Source organism: Alligator mississippiensis, chromosome 5, assembly GCF_030867095.1.
Source record: "Alligator mississippiensis isolate rAllMis1 chromosome 5, rAllMis1, whole genome shotgun sequence".
NCBI lineage: Eukaryota > Metazoa > Chordata > Crocodylia > Alligatoridae > Alligator > Alligator mississippiensis.
The window spans coordinates 4,136,443-4,153,214 of NC_081828.1; the positions used below are offsets into that span (position 1 = coordinate 4,136,443).

Sequence of the window (16,772 nt, forward strand, 5' to 3'; positions counted from 1 at the left end):
CAGACAGTCTGGAAGCGAGCTCTGCATTAGCTGTGACCACACAGGAAAGAGATCTGGGTGCGGTGGGTGGCGGTGGCTGTGGCCAGCTCAGGAAGAACATCAGCTCAGGTCAGTTCCTCGTCCCTAACATCGAAAAGGCAAACAAAGTGTTAGGGATGATGAATATGAGCGACAGGACACGGAGCAATGGCCTCACGCTGCGGCGAGGGAAGTTGAGGTGAGATATTAGGAAAACCTCTCTCACCAGGGGGGCGCTGGGACAGGCTCCCCAGAGAGGTGGTGGGGTCTCCTTCCTGGGAGGTGTTTAAGACTCGGGTAGACAAAGCCACGAGTGGGATGATCTAGTTGGGGCCGGTCCTGCTTGGAGCAGGCGGTTGGATGAGACGTGGCCTCCTGAGCTCCCTTCCCACCCTTATTTTCTATGATCCTATGATTACGAAGAGAATAGGGAACAAGATGCAAAGTATCATTATGCCCCTTTATAAATACACAGTGCATCCCACACCTTGAACGCTGTGCCCCGTTCTGGTCCCCACACCTCAGAAAGAATCTAGAAGAACTCAAGAAGGTCCAGAGAAAGGCAACACGGATGATTAGTGGTATGGAGGGGCTTCTGTATCAGGAGACACTGAAGAGGTGAGGCCCATTCAATTTAGAAAAGAGATGCTTGAGAGGTGACACCATAAAGTTTTCCAAAATACTAAATGGCAAGGAGGAAGTCAATAGGGATTTATTATTTACTGCCTCTCACAAGACAAGATCTAGGGGTCACAACATGAAACTAGTAGGTATGAAGTTTAAAACTAACAAAGGAAGTTCTTTTTCACCAAGCGCAATTAAAGGGTGGGACTCGTTACCACCCGATGCCATGGAAGCTGACAGCTTAGCTAGATTGAGAAAAGGGATTGGACAAATTCTTGGAGGAAAGGGGTATTGAGCATGAGTGCCCTGAGAGAGTTGTGGCCCCGTAGATAAGTTAGGCTTAATGCATGCTTAGGTCCTGGCTACACTTGGTCATATTGCTTATTATTTGTTTTATTGATTATTTGTAATACAATAATTTGTATTATTATTTGCATTACTTATTATTTGCATTACAGTAGTGCTTCCTTCATGGAGTAAGCCCAAAGTGCAGCACTGCTGTGCAAATACAACACAACGTTTAGTTTCTTTTGGGTGCATCTTCCCGAGGGGTTGGTCACTTGTCATGGAGCTATTGCCCAGGGAAGACTGTGAGTTTCTTCTCAGAAGAATGCCATCACGATCAGAGATAAAAGGGCCACTGTTCAACCAGCATGCGTCATGCCCCCCCAACTTTTTTTAGTGACTCCATTCCCACCAGTCACTCTCTACAGCAAGGGAGAAGGTTGTAGATAACATTTAGCTAGAGGTGGATACAGGTCAAATAAATGGAGTTGGTACTCAAAAATAAACCGCTGGAAAAGAGGAAGCATTTACCTGTCCTCTTCTTTCTATTGAGCAGGCACCATTTTTTACTGACATACATCACCATCCAGTGCATCTGTTGCAAAGACCGTACCTAACATGCAATGAGCAGGTTACAAAACACAGGGCATGGAGTGCAGATTTTATAGCATTAGCCTTTACTTGCATGTCAATTAGTCTAATCCATGAGTGCATTACTCTATTTTGATATTGGTTGTTAGTGTAATGCCACTGATAGGTAAGCATGACATGGACTTGTCCCCAAAAGGAGAGTACAGTTTTTGTGCTGGTTTTCACATGACAGACATCTACCATTAAATGCACCTCAAAATATTCACTCTACTTTAGACTCAACCTTGGTCAGGAACTGCTGAGGTTTTGAATCGACTATGAAACAGCTCATGCTCCCAAAAAACTCCCCTTACTAATAATTTCAAAAGAGTTACACTGCCATAAAAACATCACTGGGCAAAACGGTGTTGCAGACCAGAACAGAGGAGATTATCCTAACACCTGTTACTAGGCTTAAAATCGAGGAAAATGTCATTAATACTATGGTAACTCAGGCCCACTTTAATGTTAAACACACTAAAAAAATAGAAACGTTCTTTAAAGTACCAAGTATGAAATATTTATAACTCCCTCTTGATTTATTTTTAATAAAGGGACCTCATCTAGTTCAGCATATTTCTTTTAGGAAATCAGCTACAGGAAAAATCATGCAAAAGCATGCTTCTCAGAGGCACCTGTTTGATTTCGACCTGGGGTAATGAAGAGTGCTCTATTTTGCCATTGATATCCATCTAATGTGACTCAGCCCTTGGAACAGACAGGCTACCATAAAGGCAAGTGAACCCATCTTCTTCCTGTAGGATGGAAATCTCAGAGGACGCAGAAAAACCAATACCGAAACAAGATTGCTCTGCATGGCATAGTACATACTTGGACCAGATTATGACCCACCATGATCTTGTTCTGCAAAAGCTAGATCCAGAAGGGTCTTCAGTAAGTGTCACTGCACTAACACTAGAAGAGCGAGCTATTCTTCTGTTGCTATCACTGCTAAAATACACATCCAAGATACGGACCTTATGAAGCATGTTCATAGCTTCTATTTGTGGTAGAAACAGTCTACCCTTGGTCATGACTTCTAGCTGGTGGATCCGACGAGAGGATGGACACATCCTTGGTGCGTCTCTGGGGAGTTCAGTGGAAATGCAAGGAAATAATACAGCTTTTTATTTATTAGGAATATAAGACAGAGTCCCGGAAAGCCCCCGCTCCCAGGGTCAGCCTCTTGCTGTTACAGGCAACCACGTGATAGCATCCCATTTACAAACCAATCAAGCTGGAAAGGTGACCAATTAGTACTAAATGACCCATGAGCGATTCCAGGATTGCACAATGCCATTGTGATGATTGCACTGAAACCGGTGGCAGCTATTTCTTTTTATCAGTGGTGGTTGAGTGACCTTCCATTAGACACTCTGCTTAATGAGCCATCCCGCCCATAACCAGCGCATCTTTATTGAAGGCAGTAGGTGATATATGCCAAGGGCTCCATTAAGCAACAATTCAGGATGGGCCATGAAGATCTGGTGAGCTGCGCTCATTTAATGAGAGCAGAGCTAAGTACAATGTCAAGAGCTACCGTTATGGACCCAGGCGTAACTCGACATAGTCCATTGTCCTCAACAGAGCTTCAGGGACTTGCAGCACCTGAATATCCAGCCATGAGCAGGTCCAGGATCAGGGCCAGAGTGGGAGCATGTAGCCACACTCCTTTCAGCTGTGCCACGCCTGAACAGTGAGCAATTTGAGCTCACCAGCTGATCAGTGCAGGCTCTGGCCAGAGCCCCTGCTTTTGAACAGCTCAAGAGCCCAGGGGTGAGCACTGCCACTGTTCCCCCTCCCTGCCTTCCTTGTCCCCCACCCTGGGATTCAACAGCAAAGGGAAAGAGGGAACAGGTGGTGATAGCACTCACCCCCAGGCCTCCAGAGCTGCATGAAATCAGGGGCTGCAGCCAGCACCCTTGCCAATCGGCTTGTGGGCTCAGAGAGCAAATATCACATGGGGAGCTCTGGCAGGGGCTGCAATGACATGCCAGTTTGCTCAGAGAACAAATTGTGCATGCATCACACAGCCAAAGGGGCAGGGGGTAAGCACACCACTGCCCACCCCCTTGATCCAGCTCTGGATCCAGCTCTCATACTTCCTCGCCCATAAATCTTGGGCTTTTAAGTCTCCTATCCCTTTCTCACACACAGTGCCTTTGGATGGCAAAGAAATCCCCACCCAGGCTGGATTACAGCCCCAAATCCTGATCTGGGTTCTAGCATCAAAGGCATGACAAAGCCCAACGGAAAAAAAACTCTGTGTTAAGCTTGGGTTCCACCCTGGAAACAACCACAAAGCTCTCAATGGCACCTGGTTTGGAACAAAATCAGGAACAGAGCAAAATTCATTTGCAAAACAGTTGGCATGTTCATCATGAAGCCCCCCATGCTAGGTCATTGTTCGACGTCATTCTAGGACATTTAAGTACCTGTGAAGTCTGCAAGATAGCATGTTCTAGCAGCACTTCCCCAGGACAATGCTGTGTAGGTCTTAATCATGGCTCATTGAAGGTAATTGCCAGTCATTCCAGGCCCAAGCCTGCTCTCCCTACTCAGGGACTAGCAGAGGCGCAGCAATGCATCTGAGTAGGGCTACATGAATAAAGAGGCTGTGCTACTGCTTTTTTTGTGCTGGGGTTTGACCCAGATCAATCAGGACTGCCCCAGATTAGATGTCTGTTTTCAGCCTGCATGTCCAAGCCTCAGAAGATTTAAGACAGTACAGACCCTAGTTATGCAGCCTGGATCTTTAGCTTAGATTGCACAGGCTCTTAGCAGGTGGCCAGGGCAGATCTAGGGGGGTGCAGTGGTATGGATGCACCCCCTTTTGTCTTCCACCATCGTTGTCTCCAGCTGATCTGGGCACAGGGATCTGTGCTGCCAGGATTAGCTATGCTGGGAGCAGTGCTCAGCTAGGGAGAGCAGCAGTGGTGCACAGGGGACATGAGGTGGGAAATGGGGGCAAGGGCTGGAAACAAGAATGTGTGCTGCCATTGCTGGCTCCCTGCACAGCCCCCAGCTAGAGCAGGGCAGAAGCGGCTCTGACCCCCCACCCCTGCCCCTAGGTCATCCACCCCCACCTCTGTGCCGGCTCTCTGCCCAGCTCCCCAGCATCCCCCACCAACCCAGCACCTCCATCCACACCTTGCCCCATGGTCTGAAGGGCAGTGTACCATTTAGAAAACCTTGCATCCACCCACATTAGGTGCCTGGTTCAAGCATCAGCTGAAATGGAAGCCATCACCTAGCAAGCACAGAAGCCTTAACAATTAGGACTTGAGTATACATACGTTTGGTGCTGCCTCTATTCAAGACTGACTCCAGTTTTTGGAACATCACCTAAATGTTACCACAGCTCCCTGTCAAAGCCACATCATTGATCCAGAAACAGAAGCCCATATACCCGAGGAAAACCCATCTACCCCAGCCCATGAATTTATTTTTACATATACCGGAGGAAAGAGAGAGGAACTGCCAAGGGGACCACATGCCTGGGACACTATAAAAACAGGTCAAGAAAAAGAGCTATACTCACAAGTAGGCTAGATGATGGTCAGGGGTGCAGGAGACGGCACAGAGTCGGAGATGACAGAAGCCTTCAGCTGGAATCAAAATCACATGGCACAGAAAAGCGTGGCCGCCTGAGAAAAGTCCGATTTTTTCCAAACTGAAGGCAAGGGCAAGGCTGGCCACAGAATAAACTTCTTCACAAGGGGAAGAGGCAGAGAGCAGCTGAGAGTTTATGGTCCAATAAGATCATTAGACAAAGGTCAATGCAGAAATGTCCCCCCGCAGACTTACATGAAGCTTTGGAGAAGGCACATCTTGGTGCATTTACATCTTAATTGCTCCTCAAGGGAAGGAAATGCTAGAGCAGATTTGCTTTTGCTCTGAGCCAATTTTAAATGCCACCATGCATGGCTGAAAGGTTGGACTGCAACTGTCAGCTCTCTTAATCCCCTGGAGTTGTGGTTTACTGCTAAAATCCATCTCTGACAACCCAGAGGAAAGCGCTTGTTTCTCTCCCAATCATTTGTAACTTCCAGGGATGCCTTTTTTTTTGCTTCAAAGTACAGAACAAAGCTGTGCGTAAGGCTAGAAATCCTTCCCAAAGACGGACCTCCATCATGATGCCAGCCCACCTGTTAGTCATAGCTAAGCACGTGACCGCTCATCACAAAAACACAACCTCAGGTATTTGAACCTTGCTTCTCTGAATGGCAACTCCGTTTTACCAGCCCAGGGCTGTGCAACCCACTGTTCTCTCTTAAGCTTTATTTAACACAGTGCTGCATCTCTGCTCTGAAGTTTGATTGAGGTCCACATAAAGCCCCTGTAGGTACAAGCTCTATTATTAAGCTGGGCATGGTTTTACATGATGCATCATGTGTTGGCACATATAATTCCTCATGGTTTCACTTGTCTGAATTAATTCAGCTACCCACATGGCTTTTCAGCAGGTATTTAACAAAGGGAGTAGTGGGTGTCCACTGAGGACGCATGCAGACAAGCTTCTTTGGGTAGATGTGATAACTTTTATTAGACCAACTAAAGAGTTGGAAAAATTGTTCTTTGCAAGTTTTGGGGCACAAACGCCCTTCTTCGGCAGACAAGGTTCTTTGGGTAGATGTGATGTCTTTTGCTAGACCAATTAAATAGTGGGAAAAATTGTTCTTTGCAAGCTTTTGGGCACAAACACGCGTCTTCACTTGAAAGCTTGCAAAGAACACTTCTCCCAACTATTTAGTTGGTCTAATAAAAGATCTCACATCTACCCAAAGAACCTCGTCTAAGGACATGGGCAGACAAACACAGTACAACCAACATCCCCACTAAGGGTGTATTGCATGCATCTTTCCCTTTGCCTTCGCTGTTGCTTACCTTCCTAAAACTTTACACATACATCCTAAAAACATATGCCATCTCTGTCTTTCCCCAAACTCTGCTATCAGGCTGATGACCATTCTCACAATTTGGTTACCATGGCCACTGCAGAGGGCAGACACCCCTGGTCCCATTGGCTTCAGGTAACCCTGAGCTATAACCTGAGCTGGACACATTCCAGAGGGAGGGGCAGACCTGTTCCCTCTGCCTACATGACTGGCCTCACACACCTGGGTGGGGGCTTAAACTCACTATTGGTCTAAGCAATGTCATCATGACTGGGAGGGGAATAGAGACCCTGCCAGTCTGCCCAGCAACCAGTGATGCAATTCAAATTGGTTGACTGCAGCCAACAACTGCAGGCCTTCATTGGATTGGGTAAATGAGGTCATGAGGGAGATATAAGTTAAAGACCAGACAGGAGGAGGAGGAGCAGCCATGATGAGGACTCTCAGAGAAGCTGGACCACCTGAAACTCACTCTCTCTCTTGAAACTCACGTTCAATGAACTGCTTACCTCCAGAGGGAATCTCCACCTGCCTCTGGATGATACGTGTGATTAAGCTGCTTGAGATCTAACTAGATATATAGCTTGCAGTAACTCAGATGACCCATCAAAGGCTACCATGCCACTCCTTGCTCTAAGGGATTTCTCTGATATTGCTCTACCCTGTACCCTATTCCAAACCTATTTCTTGTAACCAATAAAGGTCTCCTCTGTACCTAGCATGGGAGACTTATTGGGAGAGGGTCTAAATTATGCTTTGGGGTCCCCTTGGTTTGGCTGACTAAGGGAGATCACTATTTGTGCTTCAAACTGGGGGAAGCACCCCAAGTTCTTGCAGTGGGTCAAGTACCCTCAAAGACTACTAGGCCTGTGTTTCCCATAGGGCACAGAGCCAAGATCAGTCCAGACCCTGGGTGGTGGTGGCATTACCCCCAGGCTTGTGGGTGTGCTCCAGGAAGGGGGTCAGCTGGATGTGACATGCCCCCAGGGAGGCACTTGGAGCCTGTAAGGTGGTCGGGCTCAGTGAGGTGGGTGGCTCAATGCAGAAGCACCCACTACTGGCCCACCTTCCACCTCCCCCAACCTGAGCAACACGTGGAACCAGCCAGCTAACATAACCAACATGCAAATCCTTCAAGAGAGTCACTGGCAGTATCTTCATCCCCTTCTTTATGTTCTAAGTTTGTAATTCCTTCAAGGCAAAAAGCGTAGTTTTCCATGTTTATATGGTACTCAGCCTGGCCAGACAGGTCCATTAAGTATTAAACACACTTTAAATATTTAATAGCTCTTATTATTTAAAGGCACTGAGCTGAGAATCAGGAGATATGGGTTCAAATCCTGTGTGATGTCAAGCAAGTCCCTGAGCTTCTCTCTGATGCTTTACCTGCAAACTGGATCATGATCCTTGTCTATTTATGGCATATGAGGCAGAGGAAATCTCTCACTCTGGCATATATAAAAAATGGCATATTTTTTGTAACAATAGGAAAATTGACCAGGTTTCCTAACATACTTGAAGGTTAGCTCCATTTCAGTAGCATGCATTGGAAATCAGAGTACGTTCTTACAATTATTTAAACTTTGGTGACTGGGATGAAATTATGGATGATGGTGCTCAAAGCCCCAAAACTCACCCATTCATCATGAAGACAACCCTCACCCTCACCACAAGACAAATTTGGGAAAGCTTGAATTCAGATCCAGATAACCAGATAGCATATTAGCCTGTCCAATTTCTAGTGAGTCCAAGAAATGCTTTGTCTCATTCACTTGGGACACATTTTTCTTTTGCTTTTCATACCACAAAATGTATATAGTTCAGTGCATTTGTGGAGCCAATTACCAAGATGTAATCAGCATGCATTTCTGGAATTATGTCTGCCTTAATTTTAGTTTTGAAGTTCAACTTCATTAAGATTCCTTGTTTTTATTTCAAGTCCTTCACTCCCTTTCCCTCTTCTTTGCTCAGAGATGTCTCTCTCTTTCTCTCTGTCTGAACAGACTGCAAAAAGGTTTTGAGGAGTTCAGAATAACTTGATACTTCCAAAAAGCTCTTCAGAAAGGACTGAGTGCAGACTAATTTGGTTTAACAATGCCCTGTGGGTGGAGAAATTTCTGTACAGGTCACTGCCCTACTCCAAAGTGCAAAATGGTCCTGTAATCATTGATAAAGCTCTCTCAAAAGGGAAGGCTATTACTGGGTCAGCGAGGAACAAATATTTTTTATTACTTTGCAGAAGTTTGTGTCGGCTGTGCTTAACTCTCAAACATCATGGTCAGCCTGAAATTGGAAGATTTGGCCTGTAGTTCTTCAGCTTTTCCCCTCTGACAGAAGCATTCCCAGAGCAGATCCATGTGGGCACAACCCCCTTTATTCTACAATAGCACAGAATGAGGTGAAATTGTTAAGAGGTCATTATTAAAGCCCCATCAAATTGCACAGCCACTTAGAGAAACCAAGTTTGGTTCTTCCCCTTCTCCCACCTTTTTAGTAGAAGCTGTGATCTAAGGGGACAGCAGCTCCTAATACATTGAAATAAGACGGCATGCCGTGATTCATTTATTTTTTCTACCCATCCTGCCACAGTCCAAGAAAATGAATCTCTCTGACCTGCATGGATATCTATACAGCTTAACCTTCATGGGATGATAATGTACACACTTGGAGGCAAAGGGATGAGGATGCTGATCTTACTTACAGACATGGGCTTAACTTTAAGTTTGTTTCACTGCAGCCTGTTGACTTCGGTGGAACTAAATGCATGCTTGGCATTAAGCATGGGCTTTGCAGAATTGGGCCCTCATACAGGGGTCTCACCATGAAGGCCAATGGGGCAAGGGAGAGGGCATGGTCAGGCCCCATGAGTGGACAGCGATGAGAGCAACAAGTAGCAGCTGTCCTAAATGGGGAGTCCCGTTTGTTAGGCATCAGTTTTGACCACATTTGAAGAAATACCCGTGATGACTACTCAAAGAGCTGGAGGGAAATCGAGTCTGTTGCCACAAGGACAACTGAGAATGGTGGAGTTTGAAAGGATCTAGCGCTGACGGACGAATGCTACATGTCTGCACACTGTGAGCAAAGTGAGCCCTACGCTTGCTAAATGGGGACTCGGTCAGGAGTAAGGGCCCCGTTCCAGAAACAAGCAACCCCAGCACAGATCCATCACCAGGACTCCTACCATGCATGGACCATGCTGGGACTATCAAAATTAGTGGTGGCAATCCTGCAATCCAAGAATGATCTCTACCATGGCTCACTGATGGGTCTCCAGATGACTTAAGAGTCCAATCCCTGAGCCACAGATCCGTCTACATACGTTTTGGGTCTTTCTGCAGGGAAGAGAAAGCCATAGGCTGGGATCGCTCTCCTCTTCCTTCCTCTGCTCTCTCTTTTCTGCTTTGAGAGCAAGAAACAGCCTATCTAAATCTAACAGAGGGGCAGGGAGGCTGAAGAATTTCCCACATCAGGCACTCCCTTCAAAACAGGTCTGAGCTAGCTGCATGGGACAGTCGAGACAGCTTGTTCTTTCCTTGTTCATGCTGCATCGGTGGCTAACTCGGATCAAGCCAGAATCAAGACATACAAAACACCAGCCACAGAAATCAAAGCCAACCCCCTGGAAAACCGAACTTGAAGAGAGGTGAGATCTCCAATGCTTATTACTAGAGGTGGGTTTTCTTTTCTAAACCCCCCTACGCCACGTGCTATTGATCTGCCAGTCAGGAGCTGAGGTACCAAATTCTCATTCCCCTATAATGAAATGGAAGTCCCAAAGGGCTAATAATTTCCACTTGGAAGTTGGAGGTTTATATGGATCATTAAAAGCTTAGAAAACAGACAGCACTGAAAAGAGATGAGCCAAGGTGAGTCAGTCGGTGCCTTACTTTCAATGCAGATGAGGTCTCTCCAGATATCTTCAAACTTGAAATATCTTTTGGTTTTGATCCATCCAGAGCCATGTGGCATGGGCCAGGTAGGGGCTACCCATGTGGTCAACCCTAAACATCAGTGTAGACATACCCAAAGAGGTCTTGTTAGGCAGTCCATAAAACTATCTCTAGCTCCTTCAGTTCTGCTTCCTCATATGGGGCTCCATTTTTAATCCATCAAAGGCAAACTCTTCCCAGGAATTTTTGAGGCCTGTCAGGATAAACCAACATTTTTTTAAGGCACTCGTGGAACTCACTGTAAATATGGCCCTGAGTTTAACTGCACTTTCCTAAGTGCTGCAATGACGAAATTCGATTTGAATGAACCCAAACTGCATTTATGCTAGTGCAAGGCAGCTCAGAAGCAGGGTTTAAGGTTACAGATGCATAATAGTGATCCATTGGCAGAGTATGCCACAACCAACTTGCCTTTCTTACCTTGGCATAGAAAGCCCTAGCCACACACAGAGTAAGGACCTGCTGTGAGCAAACCCCAAACCCACCCCTTAGATCCACAGCTCTGACCCCCTCCTCTGATGTTTCTTCCAAGCAGCTAAGAGGAGCTCACTCTCTTCTTTTAAAACCCAACTAGCAGAAGAGGAGGAAGGGGTGGTGCGCTGCTTTTACATGATGGCATATAGGCACTAGAGTGACCCCCCAGGAAACAGGAGACTAATTCAGTTCCCTTCCACTGCCTGAGAGGGCTCATACCCACGTTCGCCATCTAGGACAGCTCTTAACCGCAAGGCTCTTCTGGGAGGGAGCATCCTTCATCCCTACAGTTGGGCCACCGCACATGAAAGGACTCATCAACCAGAAAAGGGTCCACGTCTCTGCCCTAGTGCTTCAGGCACTCAGCTGGGAGGGGGAGTTTGGGTTGTGATCTCTTCTGCCAGGACTGTTTCTGCATTTTATGTCAATGGCTGCTTATTGTAAAATACATAACCAGCCCCGAGAACCAGGAAAGGAACCCCAGAACTTCCCTCCCCGGTCCCCAAGTGACTCACCCAACCTGTAGACTGCAGAGTCAAGCCATGTCCTTGGTCCCTGTCAAGACAAATACAGTCATGAACACACATGGATTTCAGCTCTGTGTCTCTGGGGAACTTTAAATCCCAACGTAAGAGCTATAACACTTAGACAGTCCCAGAGTTAGGCAAAAAAATCCAAGCTGGACATTTTGGTATCACAATTTTGGAGGAAATTCCACTTTGTTCCCCAGTTTAGGTGCCTAAATCTTCTTCTGCTTGTAATTTGGCCCCCAAGTTATACATATATTTTAATTAAAGCAAAGTCTTACCAGAAAAAAAATGTGAATCAATAGTACATGGTGATAGTAATAATATCATAGTACATAGTAATAATACGTGGTACAGAAAATCTGCTTCTTTCATTTCTCTATATGTAATGAGATCCCTCAAAGTCTAGGTGAAAATCCTCCTCTGAAGAAATGTAGACTTTAATGAGAGTTTGATCTTTTTAAACACATTTTGTATTGAGGAGGAAAAGAAAATTACTTCAAAAGGACGGGGAAAAAGCTGAAAAAAGTAACATGTCACAAGTGTCAAACGACAGAGAAGAAAAGAAATTGAAACCATATACAAGCAAGCTTGGAAAGGCAAAGTTTTTTAATTTATTAAGGCTCCATACAGCTGGGGCTTAGGGGATATTTTGTAACCTGAGTTAGAACTAAAGGAAAAAATATTATTTAATAGAGAAGGCAACTTTCAATGGAGGGATGTCAAATTATATTGATAAATTCAGTCTGATCCCTCAGCAGGTGTTGGCTGCATGCTGCCCAAGAGTGGTAACTGATAAAAAAAGACTTTTTCCCCGCCTGTTTTTTTAAACAATATCTGAAAGCCTCCACAACGCTCAATAATCTATTTATTTCCCATTACCTGTGGATCCTATTATGCATAAAGGAGAATTATATAACACATGCCTCCAGCTAGAAAATCTTCTAGGAGGCGGATGCATTTTTCAAAGCCAGATAAGAGTTTCAGTTTGTGCAGCCAAGAAAGTTTCTATTACTTGTACTGATGTAGGACCTAGGACATTTTATCCTGGGTACCCTGGGTGTAAGGCGCTGCACAAACACAAAAGAAAGGATGGGCCATGATCTCAGGTGTGGGCTGCATGCTGCCAAAGAGTGGTACCTGATAAAAAAGAATATTTCCCCCCCACCCCGGTTTTTGAAACAGTATCTGAAAGCCTCCACAATGCTCAATAATCTATTTATTCAGCATTGTGGAGGCAACTTTCAGCAGCAATCCCACAATTCCCCGTTCCAGTCTCTCACCCTTTTCATGCACCACTTCTTGTTTCTATTGCACTTGAGTCGACAAAAGCACGGGAGACCTCAGTTATTTACAGACTGCTTCCTAGAAAGGCGGTGACTGAGGATCATAATGATACACAATAGTCTTATTGGATGGGGGAAATGGTTAATATAGAGAAACGCTCTCATCAGAGCTAAAGGACCTAATAGTAAAATTTGCAAGTTTTCTAGGCCCAGAAAGTCCCCAAAATACATGGCTGTATTGTAGATGGGGATGAGCTCACCAGCTGTTTTCTGCAACACCCGAGCTGCCAATGGCCTTATAGGGGGCGGGGAGGGAAGCCCACAGCAGCACTCTGTGTTCATGATGGGTCTAATTCTGCTTTATAGGATATGGCAAAATGTCTCCCTGTCCCATCCGACTTTTTAAAACCCTTTTTGGTGGTCTTAATCCATTCCCAGCCTGAGCTAACAGAGCTGCTGCGGTCCCTTCTGCGTGCAAAGGATCCATGCTTCTGGGGAACAAACCTTCTCTCCCTCCCGGCGTGACAGAAGGAGATGGGGGTTTTTGATAACTGCTCATTCCTATCTCTTGCCTCCCCACCAGCTGCAGAGCCGAGGCCCAATGTCAATACCAGAGCTGAGGTTTGCTTTCTGCTCTAAAATGCTTGTCTTATGACTATGGCTCATACTCTGCAGGATGCGATTTATACCAATAAGTTTTAGGTGTCTAAAGTTTTAGAAGCATGTGGACCCAAGTGCCTTATGCACATCCCAAATCCCCCATGAACACCTATAAGGCCAGTTAATGCTTCTCCATGGAACTGGGCCCTACCAGGCTTCCTGCACCAAGCAGCCAGCAGCACTTCTGCAGCAAGAGCGCTGGGCTGAGACTGGGGTTTTGCACTGGTCAGCATCCGCCGACTGCTTCTGTGCCTGGCTGATGTGCCCACCCGTCGTCTCTTTACTATGAGGCCGTGAGCTATTCCAATGGAGGAAAACCAAAATGGATGTTTATTACCACATTTGCTCACATGCCACATGCACTTCCCTCCCTGCACAATCAGCCTTCCAAAATTGAGGTGCACGTATGAAGCAGGGAAGCTGATTTTTCTTTGCTGGAATAGAAGCAGGGAGACACTGCTGCAAGCTGATTGCCATATTTCTCCCTCTGCCATCCTCAGGGGAGAGGGGACAGAGTTTGCTCGCGGGGATCAGAGCTACAGTGTTGACTCTCTTGTAGCTACAGCCACTGCAGTCAGGACATTCAGCCCTACCTGGAAAAATCTTTCTCCTTCCTAATTCCTTCCAGGAAAAGATGCAGGCCTTATAGGAGGGCAGAACTTCCATCACACCTGTTTCTCCAGCTTTCATAGCTCCCTTCCCTCTATATACTCCCAAGATACTTTTCAGGTCACCTATCTCAGAGGCATCTCCTACTCCAGGCTATCTACAGAAGCCAACCTGCATCCTGTAGCTAGCTAGATGCCCTAGTCTGACCTTTCCTGCCAAAACGTCTCTGCTTCCAACAGGTCCACCAGCCTGCTTACTCAGGTTTTTTTCCCCATAATTACCTGGTTTTCATCAGATCAGTCGCCAGTAGCTGATACATCACAGGTGAAATGAGGCCCTGCTTTTGTTATGGCTCCGGGTCCCATGTAGCAGCCTAGCACAACAGGAGTTTTCACCTGGGCACGTGGCATTCCTGTAACACATGTAACTGTAGCAAGAAGAGACCCATCCTTCCACTCCAAAGTGCTCTTTTAAGGGAGGGTCTTTAGGGATAAAAACCTCTTCCCCATTCACTGAGCCTCTTGGAAAACAGCATGTTCAGCCCATCCACCCCATGTTTGCAAAAACGGAGTAACAAAACACCTGCCTCCTCAGAAATCAATGGGGAGGAATATTTTAACAGTTCCTTTTCACAGTATAATCAGTGTAATTTCATGGTGGCAGGACTGAAGAGGCATTTTATGCTTCTTGATGGGCTTGTGTCTCCCCTGCATGTGCTTATACAACACCTACTCCTCTCCCTAGGAGATGGCATGTGCCGGGAGTAATGAATGCCTTGCTTCGACAGGGAAGGCACGTGGCTTTCCTTGCGGCACCGTGGGCAGGTGAGTCTTGCTCCTACCTCAATAGCTGCTGTAAAGGCAGATTAAATAGATGGTGATTGAGAGCAATTTATGCCTTTGAAAGGTTTAAATATACTGCCCAGGCCTAAGAACTGCAAACAAGGCATGCTGTACCGGTGCCTGCAATCAACACAATCACGCCAATGCCTTTAGGAGTTTGCTCGATGCAGGCTATTTTACAGATGATGTGGCAACAGGATTTCTTGGCAGTCATCCAAAGGAAGCATCCTTCACATCCTAGCACAGGCCGAGTTCGGTTCGCAAGACTTCTCCAGTTCCCACTCGATGGGTTTTAGCTCCACCTGTCTTGGTTGCTGTACTACAGCTTTTACATAGCTTGCACTGAGGCTCTGAGGCAGCTAATCCAGTAGGTCTCAAACTTTTTGGACCCTCTATAATTTTTGGCACCCAGTCACAAAAATGAATTAATATATTACAGTACTTACCACCTTGCAGAGGGGCTGGGCAATGGGGATAGTGGATCAGCCAGGTAGGGAAAAGCTTGAGCTCATGCTTATCTGCTTAGCTTATCTGTTTATCTCCTCACACTCAGCCCTGGCACCTGGAGTGAGAATCACTGAGCTACTGAAAGCTTGAGGGTGTTTTATGACCTCATCATCTGAAGCCTTCGCCACTACCTCACTGCAATCATAGGAACATGGAAGGAACTGCCATGTAGATGAACCACTGGTCGCATCCAATGCAACATTTTGGATTGCCCTGAATCAGGAACCTTTAAATGCTGTCTGACAGTATAAGTATATTGAGGTGATACACAAAAATGCCATAAATAAATAATGAACAACCAAACTACCCATTTCTTCTTTTCTCTTGCTTCAGAAACCTGTTTAATAATGATATAATAACAACCGTAGAGTAATATTGTAATGAAGTGGGTGCTAGAGTGGTGGCCACCACTTGGATTCCACTGTGTTGCCTCCTTTGGCCACTCAGGGTCCCACCCTATTATCTCGTCTGCCATGCCTTGGTATTTCAAATTGATAGGGAGGCTGCCCCTAGGGCAGTGGTTTGCAGTCTTTTTTTTATTTGCAGACCCCCAAACATTTTCAAATGGAAGTCCATGGACTCCTTTGAATTGTAAGCATGGGTATTTACCTACACTTGATAGATCACAGTCGTCTTTTGTGGACCTCTTAGACATAGTCTGTGGACCCCCTGGGGTCTGTGGACCACAGGTTGAAAACCACTGAATTAAAGGACAAAGAGCGCTTCAGATAGTAGGCCCTTGTCTAGGTTGAGGCCCTCTTTTCCCACTTTACTCTGGTTGGGCCCTTCAGCCTTGGGTCCGCTGCCCCAGGACCACCAGCTCCCAGGCCCCAACTCCTAGGGAATGACCTGCTGGGTGGCACAGAGGTGGAAAGGGATCTTGGAGTCCTAGTGGACTCCAAGTTGAACATGAGCCGGCAGTGTGACGAAGCCATCAGAAAAGCCAATGGCACTTTATCGTGCATCAGCAGATGCATGACAAATAGGTCCAGGGAGGTGATACTTCCCCTCTATAGGGCGTTGGTCAGACCGCAGTTGGAGTACTGCGTGCAATTCTGGGCGCCGCACTTCAAGAAGGATGCGGATAACCTGGAGAGGGTACAGCGAAGGGCAGCTCGTATGGTCAAGGGCCTGCAGACCAAGCCCTACGAGGAGAGACTAGAGAAACTGGACCTTTTCAGCCTCCGCAAGAGAAGGTTGAGAGGCGACCTTGTGGCTGCCTATAAGTTCATCACGGGGGCACAGAAGGGAATTGGTGAGGATTTATTCACCAAGGCGCCCCCGGGGGTTACAAGAAACAATGGCCACAAGCTAGCAGAGAGCAGATTTAGACTGGACAGTAGGAAGAACTTCTTCACAGTTCGAGTGGCCAAGGTCTGGAACGGGCTCCCAAGGGAGGTGGCGCTCTCCCCTACCCTGGGGGTCTTCAAGAGGAGGTTAGACGAGTATCTAGCTGGGG

At 46.4% G+C, this 16,772-nt stretch overlaps 1 long non-coding RNA gene across 1 annotated transcript; it reads left to right on the forward strand.

The window, feature by feature from the left end:
• Positions 1–9,838: 9,838 nt before the first annotated feature.
• LOC109281069 (uncharacterized) lies at positions 9,839–15,619 on the forward strand. The gene is made up of 3 exons (XR_002087595.2): positions 9,839–10,101; positions 14,709–14,788; positions 15,360–15,619. It is a non-coding gene; the product is annotated as an uncharacterized LOC109281069 (long non-coding RNA).
• Positions 15,620–16,772: the final 1,153 nt, after the last annotated feature.